Source organism: Haemorhous mexicanus, chromosome 2, assembly GCF_027477595.1.
Source record: "Haemorhous mexicanus isolate bHaeMex1 chromosome 2, bHaeMex1.pri, whole genome shotgun sequence".
In the NCBI taxonomy this organism is placed as follows: domain Eukaryota; kingdom Metazoa; phylum Chordata; class Aves; order Passeriformes; family Fringillidae; genus Haemorhous; species Haemorhous mexicanus.
The window spans coordinates 116,872,683-116,892,710 of NC_082342.1; the positions used below are offsets into that span (position 1 = coordinate 116,872,683).

The 20,028-nt window shown below is 46.2% G+C and overlaps 1 long non-coding RNA gene across 2 annotated transcripts; it reads right to left on the bottom strand.

The window, feature by feature from the left end:
• Nucleotides 1-8,864: 8,864 nt before the first annotated feature.
• LOC132324070 (uncharacterized) lies at nucleotides 8,865-13,712 on the bottom strand. 2 transcript variants are annotated; one of them, XR_009485510.1, is made up of 3 exons: nucleotides 13,424-13,712; nucleotides 11,665-11,749; nucleotides 8,865-11,035 (listed from the first exon to the last, which is right to left on the bottom strand). It is a non-coding gene; the product is annotated as an uncharacterized LOC132324070 (long non-coding RNA). The 2 variants fall into 2 exon arrangements; XR_009485509.1 differs by having other exon boundaries at nucleotides 8,865-11,749.
• Nucleotides 13,713-20,028: the final 6,316 nt, after the last annotated feature.

The window sequence follows — 20,028 nt, forward strand, 5'->3', positions numbered from 1 at the left end:
GAGATGGTGGTGTTTAGTCTGGATAAAAGGAGGCTCAGGTGGGACCTCCTCACTCTCCACAAATTCCTTACAGGAGGTTGTGCCTGGTGGGGGTCACTGTCTTCTCCCAAGTAACAAGTGACAGGAGGAGAGGAAATGATCTCAGGTTGTGCCAGGGGAAGTTTAAGTTGGATATTAGGACAATTTTCTTGATGGCCAAGCATTGGAACAGGCTGCCAGGGAAGTGGTGGAGTCACCATCCCTGGAGGTATTTAAAGGATGTGTAGATGTGGTACTTGGAGACATGAGTTAGTGGTGGCCTTGGCAATGCTGGGTTAATGGTTGGACCTGATGATCTGGGAGGTCTTTTCCAACCTACATTGTTCCATGATTCCATTATTTGAGTCTCACTATTTCCTTCTTTCTATCCCCAATCTCTGTCTTCCAGAGCCCAGCCACTTCTGTAGAGGACATGTCTTCAGGGCAATATTTTATGCCTTTCTTGACATCTTGTGTGCCTTTCTTGATGCCTTTTATTTATCCATTAATGTAAACTCTGTCTGTGACAGGCTTTTAGCATGACTGTTTCTGTGATAAGTTGTTTACTTCTTTTTCCTTTGGGTTTTTCCTGTAACAAAAATGATTTACCATTGGGAAGCCTTTCCTTGCCTGTTTTTTATCCCAAATTTTTTGCCTCTTGTCTTTTTTTTTTTTTTTTTCATTTCTCCTAGACTTACCTCTTTGTGTGTTTGCCACTGCATTGGTCTCCTCAGCCAAGCTGACATTTTTCTGGGGAAAAGCAATTATTTCCCAAACCAGGTTAGGTAGAGGTAGATCAGGAAAGTAAGCAGAGTAAGCAGAATTTAGACCAGCAGAAGAACGCAGCTTTATTTTTTTCAGGGAGAACATTAAGATAAATCTTCCAAATCACCCCCGTCTAAATATAAGCTGAATCTTCTGACATAAATCAGCCAATTTAGCTGCTGCTAAAGGCTTTGTAGTGTAGGCAAGTGCTCCTAAGTGGAGCTGGCTGAAGTGCTGCTGGTTTGGCTCAATTGCTGCACATCAAGTCGATAAGGTCACTGCTCCCCTTGTGCAGCTTTTCTGCAGGTTCATGCAGATCCCCAAGGGAGAGATGCTCTGCAGTGAACATTTCTGCATTTGTTGTTCTCACATCCTGGGTGTCTTCTGGCAGCACTCATCATATGCATCATTGCTCAATTCAAGGCTCTTGTGTTCTCAAGTCTCTTTACAGGCAGGGTGGGATGTGGCTGGTGGAGCTCGGGGTTGTCTGGGCTTGAGTGGAGTGAATCATCCTCACAGAGTAATCTCCCTCTGCCACTGATGCTGAACTGCTGCAAGCTGTTCCTACTCAGCAAAGCACATAAGCCAATTTCTGGCTCCATTTCCATTCAGCAGAACATTTAACTGTGAGTTTAATATTAAACTCGTGCTCAAATCCCTTAGCTTATTAATGGGTTTAGGTGAATGTCCACTCTGCATCACTGAATGAGGCAGGGATTAATTGCAAAGAGAGAGGAGCTCTGCAGAGCTGGGTTCAAGCAGAAAACTGGTGCACTCCCACCTAAGGCTTCTCTCCCCATCAGCTGTACATCCAACAGTTTATTCCCAGGGTACAGTGTTGATACTTTAATCTTGCTCATCAAAGGATATTTTTGTGGTGTTGGATCTGCCTGGTGAAGGAGCCTGTGAAGTGGCTCAGGACCTTGGTGAGCCTCTCAGCTCTGCTGGTGTGGGAAGGGTGATGGCAGCTGGGTGTGGCATTCAGAGGCCATCCTTCTACACACCTTGCTCTTCTCATCTCCAGCTTCAGGCAGCAGAGGTGGAGGATGCACACAAAGCACTGTGGGCTGACATGCCACCTTTCCCATAGCAGAAGTCACACAAGCTCAGAAAGGGCAGAAGTTGAAATACTCACTTGCTGCAGTGTGTTTCCAGAGGGGAGGAGGTGACAGCTCCCTTTATACATTGCACAAGTGCAGATTGGGCAGGGCACCTGCTGCTCTCTGTGAAGGGGATCTTCATTTCTGTGAAGGAGATTCCTCCCTCACTGTTTACCCATTGTAGAAAATGCTGAATTGAAGATGCTTTTAGGAGCATGTTGTCTTCACAAAGTCCTATAATTTAGACATATATCTTCCTCTGTTGCTGGAGATGACATAATCTTTATTTTATTCGGGGGGAACATTAAGATAAATCCTGGCACAGAAAGCCCTGGCACGTGTTGTCCAGATGTTGTGGATTCCCCATCCCTGGAAGTGTTCAAGGCCAGTTTGAACGGGGCTCTGATCAACCTGATCTAGTGGAAGATGTCCCTGCCCATGGCAGGGGGCCTGGAACTGGATGATCTTTAAGGTTCTTTCCAACCCAAACCATTCTATGATTCTTTAATTCTATGGTTGATGCTGTCAGTCCCTGAGTGCTGACTAAGACCACAACCCTGTGGGCACAGATCAAGCTCTCAGTCTTTGTATCCCATTTTTCCTACCTTTATAATGGGAATAATAATAGTTACCCTCAGAGCAGCGTGGTATTGGTTGTGTTTAAACAGAAAGTCTGAGCACACTTCGTCGAACTCCATTTAATTGCTCCTGGATTTAAATTTGGGTTTTCCAGTGTTCCTTTTCTATCCCCCTGGACGCCCTCTGACATGCAATGGCAGTAGGGGACTGATTGGTGACTTCCAGGTAACAAGGGACATGGTGAAAGGGAATGGCCTCAAGCTGCACCAGAGGAAGTTTAGATTGGATATGAGGAAAAATTCCTTTACTGTGGAAGTGTGGCCAGACATTGGAACGGACTGTCCAGGGAAGTGGAGGAATCACTATCCCTGGAAGTGTTAAAACATGTGGTGCTTAGGGATTTAGTAGTGGACTTGGCAGCACTGGGTTGATGGTTGGACTTGATGATTTTCAAGGTCTTTTTCAACCTTAATGATTCTCTGATTCCAAGGGTGCAAATCAGAAGCCTTTCCTTGAGCTGAGTGGAGTTGTGCCATTGCCAGGCTGTGGTAAGGAGAGGATGTTTATTGCAGACTGTTTTGATTTGTTGAGTGAAAACACAGAGCTTAGTCATCAAAAACAGGGGTTAGTCATCAAAAACAGTTTACCTTCCTCTCAAAATATGAAAAGGCTTAAAAGTTTGGTGAGGTTTACAGGGCATTAAACAAACACTGCTATTACAATTGCCGGTGTTAATTCTCATCAGGTAGCCTTCCTTCCCCATTCGAGGGGAGGCTCAGAGCTCCTTGTCTGCTGCCAAATGCTGTGACCCTGGTGCCCATAAAAGGTTTCTGCTGTAACTGTCTTGTTATCAGCCCATCAATGTCCTGACACTTCCTAGTGATTAATCCTGTGTTGAAATGAAATTAAGTTTCCATATATTTGGCCAGTGACCCCAGGACTTCCTATTTGGGGAATACAAAGAATAAAGCATCTGTTGCCTACAGGAAGCCAGAGTCTCTGATTTCCTGCAGAGGCAGAACAAGAACAAACAGGGAACACATTTTTCACCGTGGCAGTCGAAAGTGCACGTAAGAGCCCTGTTGGCCCCCATGATGAAAACAATTGGAAAGGGGAACATCCCTGGTCCCAAAATTATTTGTGGGTGTTTTGTTACGTACACAATATGCCATTAGAAAATAGATGCAACTCAAGTTAATGTTTTTTCCAGGTGACTATTAAGGTTTTCTTTGGCATAGGTCTTTTGGTTTCCATCAGCGAGATTGTGCTTGTCAGGCAAGTGAATTTTACTTTGCCTTTTGCTGCACTAGGCTCTCTTAATCCATTTGAGATTAGGAAAATGTAGGCATATTTTTCTTTTTACAGCTTTGTTTAAATGAGCCAGGCCAGATCCAGGCTGTTGTAAATGCCAGTGAAAGGGGCAGGAGGAGGTGATAAGGCAGCAAATCCTCCTTGCAGCCTAACTCTGACTTGTGATGAAAGGTATGTGGGAAAGTAGAGGCACCAGCCTGCCTGCTGAGGATCCCTGAAGGAGACCCATTGCTGCCTCCACAATCCAATTCAGCTGCTCTATACTCACAGATGGAAACACTTCTGGAAGCTTCCAAATTGCTGGTTATGTCTTGCACTAGTGGGCATCATCAGCTTGGAATTAACCTCTCTCTGAATAATGCTTCTACCTGAATACACATAATGGCACATTTGCATCTGCACATACAGATGTGGGTGTGTGTACAGAGAAAAAGCTGTTCTGTTTACCCATCACCTTGTTGAAGTTGTCTTCGTTGATGGAGTGTTTCACCCAGCTCTGTCACCCACTCTGCTTTCCCAGGGTTGGTGGTGCTATTGCTACTGGTTCTTCTAAAAAGAAATTTCCTTTTTTCTGCCCTGCAAGGGTACCACATTACCATAACCACTGTGTTTTGGAATACCTTGTTTCCTACAGTTTTCCATCAGTAAACCTCTTCTCATGCCTTGTAACCCAGACTGGAGTGAAAAAGGAGACCCAGGCAGAAGCTGCAGGATCTTGGGCTTGGTCTGACTGGTGGCTGGTTAGCACTGCTGTCCTCCAGCAGGCAGAAATGGGATTCCCTGGAAAGTTGCTTGTCTTGGCATTTTTAATGAATTGCTGCCTAGAAGGAAAATGCAAAATGTTGCTCTCCTTGAAACCATGGAGGACTGGCTTTGAAGTTTTGGACCTGAGAGAAGACTCAGAGTCTAACCATGATATTTGTCTGAAAAGGCTTCTTTAGCATTGTGTTTGAGTTGTCAGCCTTGGAGTGGGTGTTCCTGTTGCCCTGAAAGTACCAAGTGCCTGAGGAACACAGGATGTGGCTCACAGGTCCTTACTGTGGTGACACTGGGATGATCATGTTATATTAAACCAGTCCCAGGAGAGCTACAGAGAACTGTGAGTGAAGTAAGGACAAGTTTACACCACAAAGTGCTTCTCACCACTGGAATGCCAGAAGCAGTGGGAATCAAAGCTGGTCTGCAGCATTGACTGGATACAGTCTAGACACATTGACTTGGCAAATGCCTGGAGTTAGTCAGCTCTTTTTCTTCATTCAGGCTCTTGTCATATGGCCTTTGTTTACCCTGCAGTTTGGTAGAAAGCTCAAGGAGTACCTGTTGGTGCTGAAATCTGCAGGGACGTGGGAATGCAGAGGGGAACGCGGGCATTCACAGAGAGAGACTGGATCCACAAGTCTCTCACACTGAAATTCTGTGTCTGCAGCAAGCTGGGCTGCACTACTTTCTCATTTTGTTCTCTGCCCTGACTTTTGCAAGGCACTGTATGTCCCTGTCTATGCCAGCGGGCTGGTTAAGTCTCTTCTAATTATTCTAGAATGAATATTGAACAGACAAACCCAGGCAGTGCTGCCAGCTCTAGCGATTTTGTCAGTCTTGCAATATTTGCTTTTTGTTCTCGTGGCTTTTGCTCCTAGATACATGCAATGAAATTCCACTTTCCACTTGCAAACAAGAGGAGGGGAAAGAAAAGCACGCCAGGTATCCATTCTACCTGGCAGGGAAGGAAAGCCAGGACCAGTGACACAGGAACTCCCAGACTCTCAGAACTGGGCTCATCAGCCCCATGAGGGCTCCATCTCTGCACCATGGATACTGCAAATAATCCCTGCTCAGTAAATCAGACTAACAAACTACTGCTCCTCTCTCTCACTGCTGCACATCACCATCCACATTATCTCATCACTCTCTTTTCTTACAATTTTCTTTCCTGCTGAGAGCTGCTTGTGGTTTGCTGCTTTTCCAGGGGAAGAGCTTGCAGTGAGTGTGCTGCCTTCCCCACACAGAGGTGCTGGAGTCAGATGCAGCAGGACCCTGACTGAGCCTGGGGAGAGCAGCCAAGGCACAGCTCTGACCTCCATGGCAGCTCTGGCCTGAAGAGAGCAGAGTGGAGAGACCAGGGATAGCAGATCCATGCAGGATCTTTCCTCAGCAAACTTGGGGTGCTGCCTCGGGGATGGACAGGTCCCCCCCAAGGGTGCCCTGGTGCTGTGGGTGGGATCCACTGCTGGTGCCTCATCCTGCATGGGAGCCACACTCCTCTGCTGTTTCTAGCAGTGGACACCCCTTCCCCATCAGTCAGGGCTAAGCCCCTCAGCCACCCTTTCACAGATTTCCTGTACTGCACTCTCAAATGCCATGTCCTGTCTGAGAAGCACATGGGACACAGCTTTTCTTGTGTTCTTTTGCCATCTGGCCATTGCCTGCAGCACAGGCTCTCTCTGCACATGTGACTCAGCAGCCCAGATGTCCCAGATGTTTGCAAATTCTTCCAGCACCCTCCCCTACCCTGAGCCTGGTGCACTTTCTTCCACAGCCCCCAGGCTGATAAGGCTAATGTTTATCACAGAAACACTTCAGTTTTGGTCAAAAGGAGCACAAGCTCTCATGGGGGCACCTTGATCTAAAGATTTAAAGAAAGATCTTTCTTTAAGGAAAAAGCAGTTCTATTGCAAAGGCTGCTGTATACAAACTCAGATTATCTTGTTCAGAGTGTTTATTCTTGCTTTTATTCTTCTCCTTCCTGTTAAAACCCACCATTGTCAGTGAGTTACAGACATGATGCACGTCTGGAGATGGAGAAACATTTTCCTGCTGCTTCTGTTGGTCAAACCATGCTCCTGTTAGCACATCAGGTATAAGCATCCCTTTCCCTTTCTCTCTCACCAGCACCAAGCTCTCCTGGCTGTAGCTCCCAGGTTCAGCTATGAAACACAGAAATCTGATCTCTCCTGCTTCTCTTCTACACAGGGATAACCCCATGGAAGTGATCAGCCCTGGTAGCTAATGTGCAGCACAGATGGAAAGTGCTGTAATTTTCTTTCAGTGGTGTAACTCTCCTGATGTAATCATTACCCAAGGATTTAATCAAAATCACTGTTGTGTTGCAGAGGTGTCAGTAAACACAGAATCTCCCTGATATGTCAGAGGTGATAACGTTTCCCTGATACAGCACATAAATTGCCAAGTAAGTGTTCTCCTCATTTGCATCACTTTTACCCCAACACAACTCCACTAATTTGACAGTTGCAGGAGTTTCGGATCTCCCAGGAGGAAGCTCACCTTTGCAGTTTTTGAAATTGATGATCTCTGTGTTTCCAGCCACTGAGCTGTGATTGTTCAGCAGAAATGAGCTCTACACAGAGCTGATGGAGCTGCACAGCAGCAGGGTCATTAACAGGCAATGAGCAACCAGATCTTGTTTGCATCATTTCAGAGGCCATTTAGAGTTGGAACTGCACAAATGAAAGACAAGAGCCTTTGAGGAAAGAACGGGTTAAGCTTTCTCTCCTTAGGCAGTCACTAGCCTGAGTAGTAGTAGAAATTTTGGGTTCTCTCTGATCCATCCTCTGCCCAATGGCAGAGAGATCAGTTCAGAGGAAGGTCTGACTTTCTCTTTTCCTACCCCTCTTGCAACACCATGCAAGGGACATTCCTGCTTTGCCTTTTCACTGTGTGACCGAATCACTTGCACCCATTTCCACACCCCTTGGGTCTGAGAAGCAGTTGGAATTTTCTGCTTGTAGTTAGAAATCTCTAGATCACTTTAAAGCTTTTATGCTAGAAAAATGCTCTCCAGGAGCCAAAAAGGTTGCTGGCTTTTGTGTGAGGTTGCTTGTACTTTATATGATGCCTGATGCAAATTGAAAAACTGACGTTTGAATGGGAAAACTTTTGGTCTGCACTGTAGGTTTGGCTGGTAGGAAGCCCTTCTGTGCTTCAAGGCTTTCCTTAGATGTCAAACATTTCAAGTTAATTAGGGTTAGGAACCATTTGAATTTGTGACAGCAGACAGTTAAATAAAGCTTTGCTTACAAAATCTCTCACTTGGAAACACACACAAAGCTGTTCAGCCTTAATTCCCGAGTTTGCTTTATGGTTTTTGGGTAAACATTGTCTCTTTTCTCAGCCTCTGTGAAGGAGCTCTTGCAGGTCTTTATTTGCCTTCCTTTCACAGCAGAGTTTGCCTGGGCTTGGTGGGGATTGTGCTAACTTTGCCACCAAGTCTGCAAGAAGACAAAACACTTTCTACTTGTGCACCAGCCCTTTGGGATGATTGCTAACAGAGGGCTGGGGCTTCAAATACAATAGCAGCACTGAGATGATGAGTTAAGAGTTTACAGATGACTTCTAACAAGACATTCAGAGCATTAAGGGAGGCTCACCACTTAGAAGTTGAAAAAAGCATTCAGGATTGTCACATGAGCAAGGTGGTGGTGCCTTGGTTAAGTTTATTCTTGACATTTTGACTAGCCCTGTAAGAATTTTTCCTAAAAGATCTGCAATCTTTAGGCTTTTGTTAGGCTGTAGGACATTCTTCCTTGGTTTTATTTTAATAATCACTTAATAAGATGTTAAGGTCTTGTTTATGCTGGAAAATTTACAATAATCTGTTTTAATATCAGAAAACCAAAGCAGACTCCCTGATATGACATTGGACTCTTATATCAATTTCACTTATGCTTCTTGTCAATAGCTCACATTTAAAGTTAAATATAAAAGGTCATTTTTATACCGGGCTAGGGGTATTTCCATGGGGAAGAGATGATGGTGCAAATGCACCATGTATGTTATAAGTAACTTCTAACACTTTGATAAGTAGACAAGGTCTTTGAAATTGCATGAGGGAGTGATTCCAGACCTAAATCTTGGCCCAAAGACAGGCTTGAGGCTTATTCCCACACATCAGGGCTCAGGCCCTCAGCTGGGGTCAGCTGATGCCTCTCTATTGATTTCTGAAAAGCTAAACTAATTTCCAGCAGAGGAGAATCTGCTCTAGATTTCCCAGCTGCCCTATCAAAAATCTTCTCAGAGCATTGACTGGGGAAAGAAAAAAAGGCCTCAGCCTGATTTGAAAGATCATAATAGACCTTTAATTTAATTGACTTAATTTTATTGGCAGCCATTGAATGGTGAAATGAAAACAGATGATCTAGATGAACAAGAAAAGGTTAGATGGGAGTAACCCATTAGTAAATATCAAGGCATCATCCTATTGTCCTCATTTAATAAAGGAACAGGTCAGTAAGTATAATCATAAACATTTTTACATTTTAGCGAAGATTTATTTGACATCATTACTAGCAGAGAGATGGATTCTTGGAGCAGCAAAAGATGAAACAATCTAACAGATGAGAAGTTAGTTCCTTTAGCTGGCAGAGAGTGGCACAGCTCTACAGCCTGACCTATTTAATTCCACCTTTTTAGCAGCTGAACTATTACTTTGGACTGCTGTGGGACATATGACATTTTTTAAAAGTTTTCTTTGACAAATCTTCCATGCTTACATCTTCTCTTGCCCATTTGGCATTGCTCTTGCAGGCTCCTCACAGCCAGCAGGTCTGGAATGGCTGGACAGTGAAACTGGACACAGGGCTCTGTGGAATGGGCCAGCAAAGCAGATTTCCCACATCTCCCGAGCCCAGGGGAGGGGTGGACTGCTCTGGAAACCTGCACAGCACAGCTGAGACCTCATCTGGAGATGCAGCTTCTCCCCATCCCAACAGTCCTGTCCTGCATTCTGTGCAGCCAAGCTTTCAGACGTCTAGGCTGCCTGGAACTCCATTCCAACAGGATTTAGCAGCCACTCTAAAACCTCATCCAAGGACAGGAGTACCCTGAGGGGTAGAACAAGTATGATATGATGTGAAAGACAGAAAATTTCGATTAGATGCAGGGAAACCAGATCTGACTCCTCACTCAGTTCCTTCTAATTCACTAGTGGTGGGTGCCCCTTGTGTGGGAGTTTTAACAGAACATTGTGCAGACCAGCTTTGAAGAAACTTTTTTGCGTTACTATCTGCAAATAAATAATTAAACAAACCCTAAAAATAAAATAGAAAAAAGATAAAAGCTTAGATTTTTCTTCATTTCAGATGGAATTGGTTAGAAATATAATACTCCAGATGTGAAGACTTGCAAAAATGGGACTGGGTTACCCAATCTGGAGCTTTCATTGAGTATCACCAGCCTCACTTTGCCTCTCTGGCAGCTACCTGAGGGCTGCCCCACTCCCCTTGCTTGTAGAGACAGCCAAATTCTCGATGAGCACCCTGGGCACTCAGGAAATCTCCAAAACCTTCCACCACACCTCTTTGCATCAGTTGCCTCAGTCCCACCCCAGAGGGATGATGGATGCTGCTCTTGTCCTTGTGCCACAGGGAATGCTTAGGCTGTGCTGGTTTCTGCCTTGATTTTCTTCTGCCCTCTTTCCCCAGCTTCACTGAAGTGGCCAAACCTGGCTCTGTGCTGCATCCCCAGCCAAACCTGAGGGGCAAAAAGGCAGAGCCACCAATGGTAAAGTACATGGCAGTCCAGTGACACTATACAGGCTGGGATGGCACTCCATGGAGCTGATCACACAGCAGGAACTTTATTTTGCAGTGCTCCTGTCCTTTCTCACAATATCTTTCCCTTGAGTTTGATAAGCAGAGTCCCCTCAGGGTTCACTGTGTGCTGGCTTACAGAGAGCTCACAAAAATCAGTGTTCATCCTTTGGTGCTGTGGCCAAAGGAGTGAGGAGAGAATATGAAGGGCTCTGGTTTTGGAGAGGGACACTGGCAGCTTCTCTTGTCCCAGAGCAGTGGTGGATTACAGGTGTATCCTCTCCTCCTGGGGGGAAAGACTGCTGAGGGCAGATTCTCTAATGCTCCATTCCCACAGGGCATAGCCCAAACCACTGCAAGATACACCTGCTGCTGTGAGAACAGGTGTCAGAACATGCCAGTTTCACCTGGAAATCCAATCACTTTCTCTAGACATAACCCCAGACCCAGCCCCTTCCCCTAAAGAAAACCCCAAATACAACCAGCCCCATTCTAAATATTTTAGTTTTCAGCACTTTTCAACAACAACAACCATAAAAAACAAAAGAGATGAAAAAAATTAAGGTCTTCCTGGGAAACAAATTCTTGGTGAATTTTTTTGGTCTGGTCCAGAGCAGAACATCTTGCAGGGGATCTCCCTGTTTGAATTCCACCACCAGCACCAGGCTGTGACTCAGAATCAGGACAGCTTTACTTGGCTCCCAGGGCTCTTGAAATCTGTAAAAGCGCCACAGACTGTGCCTGGCGTGGGGTGGGCTCCACAGAGGGAGGGCTGTTCCCTGCACTGCACCCTGCTACAGAGGAAAACTGTATCTTAACACATTTTGCCTGGCAAGCATTTCAAAGGCTTCTCCTCTGAATCAGGGCTGCAGGCACTGCCTACATTTCCTCTTCACAGGACCTGGCAGGTTGAACTATGCAAAATTCCTTAATCCTGTTTATCTGCTGTCTCCTTCCGAAGAGGCACAATGCTCCTGTGGCCTCTCTGAGCTTTCCTCTGCTCTGTTATCAGAGTTGCATTTGCCCATTTGAAGGCCAAACACAGGCAGGATGAAAGCAAAGCAACCACCAGCCCCTCAGCACACCAGAATTTGGGATTTCAGTGTACAGTTAAGGCAAGCAAGTGGAAAGGTTCTGTGCCCATTTAGCCTTTTCTGGATTAATGAAGTCCACAGCAGATTCTGAGCACATAAAAATTATCCATTCTGAGCTACAAGCTCAAAACAATGACCTCAAGGAAGGAGCAGTGAAGGTCAAACTCCTCCTTGCCTGTTCCTCCTGCCCTGCAGTCCTGATGGGGCAGGAGGAGACTGGATTGAGGATGAAGGCAGGGGAGCCAGGGTTACCTGTCTTCTGGGCCAAAATCTTGATCTCAGTGCTCTGAGCTGCTTGATGCAGGGATGCTGTTCTGTGCAGCTGAACTTTGTATCCCTGAGGGCAAGGAGAAAATAAATCAGCTCTGTCCTTAACCTCTGCACAGGGAAAATCACTTCTCTGCTTGCCAGGGAGGAGCAGTGGTCTGGTCCTCAGGGATTCTGCTGGACTGGGTGTCTGTGGGGGATAGAGAGTGACCTGGGGAGCTGAACAGGGCCCGAGGTGGGGATGGTGACATTGGGTCAGGTTGCAAAGGTAGGAAGTGAGGCACTGCTGGAGTGGAGGAAGAGGAAATGCTCAGGCAAGGCGTAAGGCCCCAATCAACCTCCTTGATGAGCCTTTTAAAAGGGCTTAGCAGTGGTTCATGTACTCTGAGTTGGATGCACAGGAGAAATGAGGTATTCTTAAGGGGTCAAAATGAGATCTTCTTAAGGGGTCAAAACAACACTAAAGACTTTACTGACAAAATTCAGAGAATCACCAATAGTTTGGCAAAAGGTTTGGTGCAACATTCAATCAACATAAAACACTTCTCACAGCATTAACTTGGCCCATTCAACTAAGCAAACTTTAAGCCTGTTTGATGTTAAGTTACTCAAAACATTCCAAGCAGAGGGAATTAGAAGAAGAAGGAGAAAGAGAAAGACACAAAAAAGATATGAAAAAGCACACATATAGCTACCAACTCCTGGGTTCCAGCAATGATAGAGGAGAGGTAGGGTCTAGATGGCCTCGTGTTCAGCCTTAAACACCCCTTGGCCTTCCTGTGTCGGGACCCAGGACATTCCTCTGGCTGCCCTGTAGGACTCAAGAACCTGGCAAGGGACTCAGAGACCTTGGCACATAGTCAAAGACACCCGTGCCTTCAATTTTAACCCATGGAAACAATTACCAACTTTGTGTGAGGAGTTACAAGCCACTAGATTTTGAATAGAATGATAGTGAATTTATCACAGGGTGAAAATGTAGAATTTTGGGGTTTTTAGAATGGGGGTTCAAGAGGCAAGATGGAGGAATCTGAGTGTGTCCAGTCTTTAGCCTTCTTCTTCTTGTCCTCCATCTTCTGCTGGGATGGTGACACTTCTGGATTGGTTTATAGTAGAGACAGACTGTCTAACATCGGTGATAGGTATTGGAAGATTATTGTAAATAAAGTACACGTAGTTCTTAGTATAAAAAACTAACACTGCCCTGAGGACAGTCAGTGTGCCTCAACCCAACCTGCTGGACAGACCTCAGCAGGTCAGAAAGACAATGTAATAGATAAGAGAAAATAAACAACCTTGAGAACCAGAGTCGGGGAATCCTGTCTTCTTCTTCGGTCTGGAGGCTGAGGAAAAGAGACTTTGTAACACCTCGGAGTCATCTCGATGCCGAAGACCTCATCATTCCTGAACCCTTCTCCCAGGTGGACTTCTGGTCACTTTGCCACTCAGGAGCTGGGTCAGGGGCTCTGGGGGTGGGTGTGGAGCACTGCCTCCGCTGTGCCCGTGACTGGCATTGCTGCAGGGCTGGGACACAGGCTCCAGAGGGGTGGGCTGTGAGGAGCAGGGCACTGCCCCGCCAGGGCAAGGCCCCACCTGCCCTGCCCCACACACCTGCATCCCAAAACACCCCGAGGCATCAACCTAGCCAGTCTCTGACACAAGGGCAGCATGAAGGAGGAGGAAGAGAGAGGAGGGAGTCCCTTTGGGAATGGCCCAATCCCTGTGGCAGCGGGGCAATGCTCACCTCCTTGGTTGGGCCCGCAGTGACGAACGCGCTCCACCTGCTGTGGGTGAAGGCGTGTGAAAGCCCTCGGGTGCTCGTGCCTCACCCCTCTGCCCTCCTGGGCTGTGCAGGGATCCCTCACTCCACCAGGTCCGTCATGGGGGTCCAGTGATGAACCTGAAAGTCTGGATCCTGCTGCTGAGTGCCTCAGGGTCTGGCACACGGCTGTGGAACGGCCCCAGAGTGGGGCTGGGGGCACACGCATGTCCAGCTGGAGTTGGTGCCGAAATCTTGGCTTTGCAAAGTTTGTGTGTGGGTATTGACTGAGCCAGGATCCTGCCTGGATATGATTCACCTTCCTTCCCCCTCAAGGGAGGTACATTTGGGGACCTATGACCAGGTTTTCTGCCTCTTTCTGTTATTTACAACATAATTTTGCCTTATGAGGGTTGCTCGTGAGACTGTTCTCTAGGACGGCAAACTGAAGGACCATATGTCATGGTTTGGACTGCCAACACATCAACATTGCAATCATTTGCAGACTGTTTTATATTTCTTTGATTTGGGAATGTGTGTAATTAGCTCCTCAGAACAGCCGGGTAGAGGAAACGCGGTCTGTTATTTAGGCAGAATTAACATCCTTGTTCTCTGCATTGTGATCCTTAGTTTCCTAGTGCTGCTGCCAGAGCAGTGGAGAGATCAGTGCTGAGACATTCATTCTTTGAGCCTGCCTTCGTTGCAAAACTATTTCTGTTCCTTTTCTAGGCTATCCCGATGACCTACAACTGGCACAAGACGTGCTGATGCTGTAATTAGTAAATACCCTCTGCAAGTGGCAGCAAAAGATTTATAGCCACCATTGGAGGCTTCACTTTCAGCAAAAGGAGAAGCACCAAAGTGTTTGTTGCTGTTTACTGCATTTTTCTGCAGATTCCCCGCAGGGTCCAGCCAGCATTTCGTGCTGCAGGCCTGGTAAATAAATCTTTACTGACCTGTTGTGGCAGAAGCCACATATGAATGTGCTGGTGGGGCAAGAGTTATGTTATTTTAATAGGTTAACAAACCCATACAGGCTTCTGCACTGTTAGCATTTGGCCTCCTACCAGGAGTATGATCACTCAGCTATGCTTTCCATTCCTATCCTGGTGGTTTATGTGCTTTGGTTTTTAGTAGGGCCTGTGTACAGCCAAAAAGCAGGAGAGCAGCCATGCCAAATGGCCTCCCAGTCACTTGTGCTTTGGAGGCAGGAGAGGGCTCTGTCCCCAGGGAGAAAGGGAAGGAGTGAGAAGGAGGGATATAAAAGACAACTTCATTCTCATATTTGCCCTGGCATTGAAATCTGTGGTGCACCTGCAAGGAAAAGGGAGCTTGTTTTTTTCCTTTTCAAGTAGAATGTCTTCCAAACAACTACCAGCTCCATACTGTGTCTAGTGCTTAATTGGCCTCAGTCAAGAGAGCTTGGCCAGAGGTTTTTCTGGTGCTTGGACACCTCTCTTGCCCTTTTTCTTCCTCACCCCATGGATTCTCTGTTGCTTAGAAAATGGTGAGATTATATTGGTCTCTCAAATAGGAAAAATTCTCTTCTTTGTCTGGCCTGACAAACTCTAACAGGGATGATATCTTTGATATCATTGCCTCTTAATAAATTCAGTCAAAATTGGCCAATAAGTTCAAAAGTTATTAAAGTCAGAGGGAGGGGTGAGAAGTTCTTTGTTTCCATAGGAAAACATGCAGAAGGGGGCAATGTGTGTGTCACAGAGGAAAATGGAAATGACTATTTGCAATCTTAGCATGCTGTAACTTATCTTCCCTTCCATATCTTCTCTTCCACACGTAATACAAATGTTTTAACAGATCCTTTTATCCTCCCATCCACCATTTCTGCTGCCTTGGCCAGCTCCACAGGCAGCATGGACAGACTCCTTGGGTTGTTTGGAATGCCTTCCTCTTCCCAGAAACTTTTTCTCCTTGGCATACCTGTCCTCACTGCCCAGAGGGACCCACTCAGCTTCTCATCTACAAATGCAGCCTGGTTAGAAGTGGTACAGCTGGCCCAGGTACCTCCTCATGGCTCCTGGCTCCCACTACACCAGATCTGCTGTCCCAGTGATCCCCTTGTCCCGCTGAAAGGCGCTGTGGTCCCGCTGGATGGTTGGACGTGGCGCTGGGCGCGATAGCCGGGGACAGAGCCAAAGTTAGGTCAGCTGGATGAGCTGGAACGTCCCCTGGGAAGCGCCTGACTCGGCTGCAGTAGCTGGCCTGGCTGACCCTCAGACTCGTGGCGTTTCTGTTAGGGGGATGCTATTTTGATGGTGCTTCTGCAGATTCAATGTCATTTTGGCCTTGCTCCCATTGACGTTATGGCCGTCGGTCTGGACATCAGCTGGCCACAGCCTCTCCTCTTGCTCACCTCTCTTCTGCTGCCTTTTGCCTCGCTGTACTCAGCCCTGGGTTCTGGGCTTTGCTTTCAGTTGGGAAAGGGCTGAACAAACTGCTTCTGCCTGCAGTTACTCCACCTCCCTTCTTCTCCCTTGTGTTGCTACTTTGGTTCATGAACTTGGGGTATTTTCAGACTTCAGGGTACCCTTTTGTTATCTAGTCCTGTTTCTAGAGGTTTTTTGAGGATCTTGAGGTGGTCACCCCTCCTGCTGTGAATCATTCTTGTCCTCAGCCACCATTCCTGTTTCAGTCCATTTTTTTCCCATTTGGCTGCCACCTAACCATCTAAAGTTTTGGCAGCTGTCTGTACTGGTATAACCAGGCATGAATTTGACTCCTATAAAGGATTTGGAAAGAATTGGGTTCTGGGTTTATTGGCAATTCAGTTGATCAGTAGAATAGGAAGGGGAATTATTTGCTGTCACCCAGAGGATGGCATTGTGATTGTAAATATGAAAGTATGAAAAGCAAGAAACACTAACTGTGCTGCATTAACTTGTTTGACCAGAAACTGCTTGGAAGATACAGAGGTTTTGGTAAGTTTTTTGGTAAGAATGAGGCTGCTGCTGATATCTATTTTTAGATGACTGTGACCCTGAAGGTTTCTGGTAAGATGTTTGCAAAGCCACAGCTATCCCGTGAACATTCACGTAAATGAGTTGGCATTCTCCCAATGGTAAAAGGCCAGCTCCAATATAGAATCACAGAATTATAAAATCATTTAGGTTGGAAAAGACCTTTAATATCATTGAGTCGGTGCATCTGATCTCTTTCTGAATACATGTTGCAGGGTATTTGCAAATGAATGTAGAAAATAGATATCTGGGGTCATAAAAGGGCATGTTTGAGAGATTGCTTTTGGGGCTTTTCCCAGGGTGTTACTGGTCTGCCAAGCAATGGAGACTGTGAGCATGGAGCTGATAGCCACTCATTAATATGGTTTGTTCCATAAAAAAAGGCCCCTTTGAGTCAGTGGTTAAAATGTTCCCTCTATCCTTGGCTTCTGCTGGAGTCAGCCTGTGACTTTCAGTAATAATTTTAATCTGTGTGTTAAGAATTTAACCTCAAAAGCATAACTGCACTGCATTAATTAAGCTTTATCTAATCTCCAGCTAAACTGACAGTCAACAAACAAACAGAGCTTTCTCAGGGATGGCCTTGCCTTGCATTTACGTGATTCCCAGCACAGTTTCACCTCCTGGGCAGAAAGGTGTTCCTCAGTCATTGTGTGGTGCATTTTCTGGGAGGAATGAATCCTCTCATTACAGCTTATGTATGTCAGCCATAAAATATCTCTAAGCCTCTTGTTCCAGGAAATATGGAGGGCAAAAGAGACTGCACAGCATCCTCCAAGCATCTACAGATGTGACACCTCAAAAAGTGCTCAGTTTGTAAGATCTGGTCTTATTCTGCAGTTTTGTATTTCCCTCATTGCTGCAAGCACTTGCTCAAAATACTGCCTCTTTGAGGAAAGCATGGATGTCCACTTCCATCATATCCAAGCTGGGAAATACTACTAAACCCATGCCTCACACAGAGGTGTTTATAGAGATGTGAGAACATCCCTAGGACTGATCAAGACTGAAGTTGGTTTGCTGTTTGCTGGCAACATAGGCCAGGTGGGCATTTTGAATTTAAATGGAATGAAAGGCAAGAAATGAGGTAGTGACTATTAATATATACATTAGAGGGTGCCTGTGCAGGTTTTCAAGGAATACCAAGCTGCTATCACAACTGTTTTCATTAAAACTAAGCCCATCAGGATGTTATGTTTTCACAATAGGATTCTTGGGTTATTTTTCTCTCTGAGACAATCTCACTGTTATCCACATCTGAACATAAATATCCCATTCCAGCCTGATTTTAGTTCAGAAGCAAAGTCATGAAAGATGTCTTAACTCAGGTGTTGTCACTGCCTGTAAGTTCCAGTGAGGCAAAGGCATCTGGTCTTCTGCTGGCTCTAGAGTCAGAACTGAACAGCTCTGCTGCAGGAAGAGAGCCAGAGAGAAAGGGCCATGGGTCTTAAGAGAGCTATGAGAGAACCTATAATCATAAATGAAAAATCTGTTCTGATTTAGGAGGAGATGCATCACCTTCTTCCAATGAGCTTTCCCCCTTGAAATCTTCTATGGGAAGAAACACAGAAGGAAAAAGCTTTTCGCTTGTACATGGTGGGATGCCAGCATGTGGCAGCAGCTCCCTGCCTGACAAAGAGGCTGTCCACATCTCACATCATCTGCCTGCTCCCTTGTTTATCTGACAACAAAACAGTAAAAAAAATGTGCACATCAGAAACTCTTCTGGCACTGCCGGAGTAGCTTAGCCCAGGTCTGGCTTGAGGGGCTGCAAGAGGTGAACAGAAAGCTGGGGGAGAAGTCCTGTTCTGATCCCTTTGTGGAGAGCTCCAAGGAGACCAAGTAGTGTGGAGGAAAGGAGAGAGTGGGGTTTAGGAAATGCGGAATTCCTTTTCTGCAGGAGGAGCTCCTGTTGCTATTCTGGTTTCTGTGTCTTCAATCATCAAATGCAGCTTTTGTCTTTTGATAGGACAAGGAGGAAAGTAGTGTACAATGGTGTTCTGACAGCCTGGCACACCCCAAATCTGTGGTTTAAAGCTTTCTTTGTGCTGAATTTGTTCTTGTAGTGCTAATGACCAGGTTGCCATAAATAGGCACTAAATGGGTCTGACAAGGCAAAGGAAAGTGAAGGTCACTGTTGGATCTTGTGTGGTATTTTAGATCTCTGTATCAAAGAACTTCATAAGGAAGGGGAAGGTGCATTTTCAACTTGGCTTTCCTTTTAGATACAGGGGGTGAAACTGAGGTATGAGAACGCCTGCTTGCCAGAGCAGGATGGGGATGAGAATGGAGGTGGGCTCTGCCTGGTGTTCTGCAAGGTCACAGCCAAGCAACAAATTATCATCACACAGGGCAAAAATAACTCCCCATTGAAATCAAAGGCAAAACTGCCACAGAATTCAGTAGAGGTGGGATTTGCCTGCAGCTCAGCTCCAGCAGCCTAAGATTTGAGCCAAGTATCCCAAACTGAATGCTTGTGTGGGGAAGGAAGGCAGGCATATTTGGGATGCTGGGATGAAGGTGCTGTGCTGGCCACAGTGGCTGCATGAGCATGGATGGAAGGGGACATGGAAGGGGCTTGTGTGTGAAAGGAGGTGCTAGACTGCATGGCCCATATAGAGCTGATAGCTCATTTTAGGATCCCAGCACTTGACAATGTGTTTTCTTAATGGCTTGGTTGCTGAGCCTGGCACCCTGAGAGGACATCACCCTTTTCATGGGTGCCAAATGGGTGAGAAATACATCCTTATGAGAAGCCCAAGTGCCTTCCCTCTCTGCCTCACTAACAGGTGCAGATGCTTGTCTTGCACCTTGTGTGGGGAGCAAGTCACAGGGCATTTTTAAAGATGGGCAGTGCCAGAGGTTTGGTGGCTGCATTTCCTTAACATGCCCCAAGCCAGCCTTGGAATGTTATATCCTGAGCACTGAATCACACCACCCCTTGGATGTACCAGACCTCACTGCTGGCCACACAAGCTCAGTTATGCCCCAGATCTAAGGCAATTTAGGATGTGCTTCCCTATTCAACCTGCCACAACAGCAGGACCATCAGGTCTACAAGTGGCCAAACTGGTAGGCATTTCACTGAGTGGAGATAAACCAGAGCCTGGCTTGGATGCAATCCCTTAGTAAAGCTCTGGTTGCACAAAAATACCAAGTTAGGCAGGGCAGAATCCCTCTGAGACTGGAAACACACTTTTCTGAGTACCAATGTTTGGATGGAAGGGAGAGCAAGGCACAGTGCAGCACCACCAGGAACACCAGCTCTGCTCCCAGTGACTATTAAGATATACATTAGTGGGTCCCTGTGCAGATTTCAAGGAATACCAAGCTGCTATCACAACTGTGTTCATTAAAAACAGGGTGCCAGAGGGCTCCTGGATTTCTCCTGCAAAATCAAGTGCAGTTCCTGCTAAGGAGGTTGGTTTTCACTTCAGGGCTGTATGAGACTGTTCTGGGTTGGCAATGCGGGCACGTGCCCCACTGCCACACTTTGGGGACCACACTGACTCCTTTGCCCAGGGCTTTGTGGGGCTGGGCAGAAAGCAGCTTCACTGCTGTTGCTGTAAAAGGGATCATGGATGAGCAAGGGACAAGGAACTGTCTCATGGA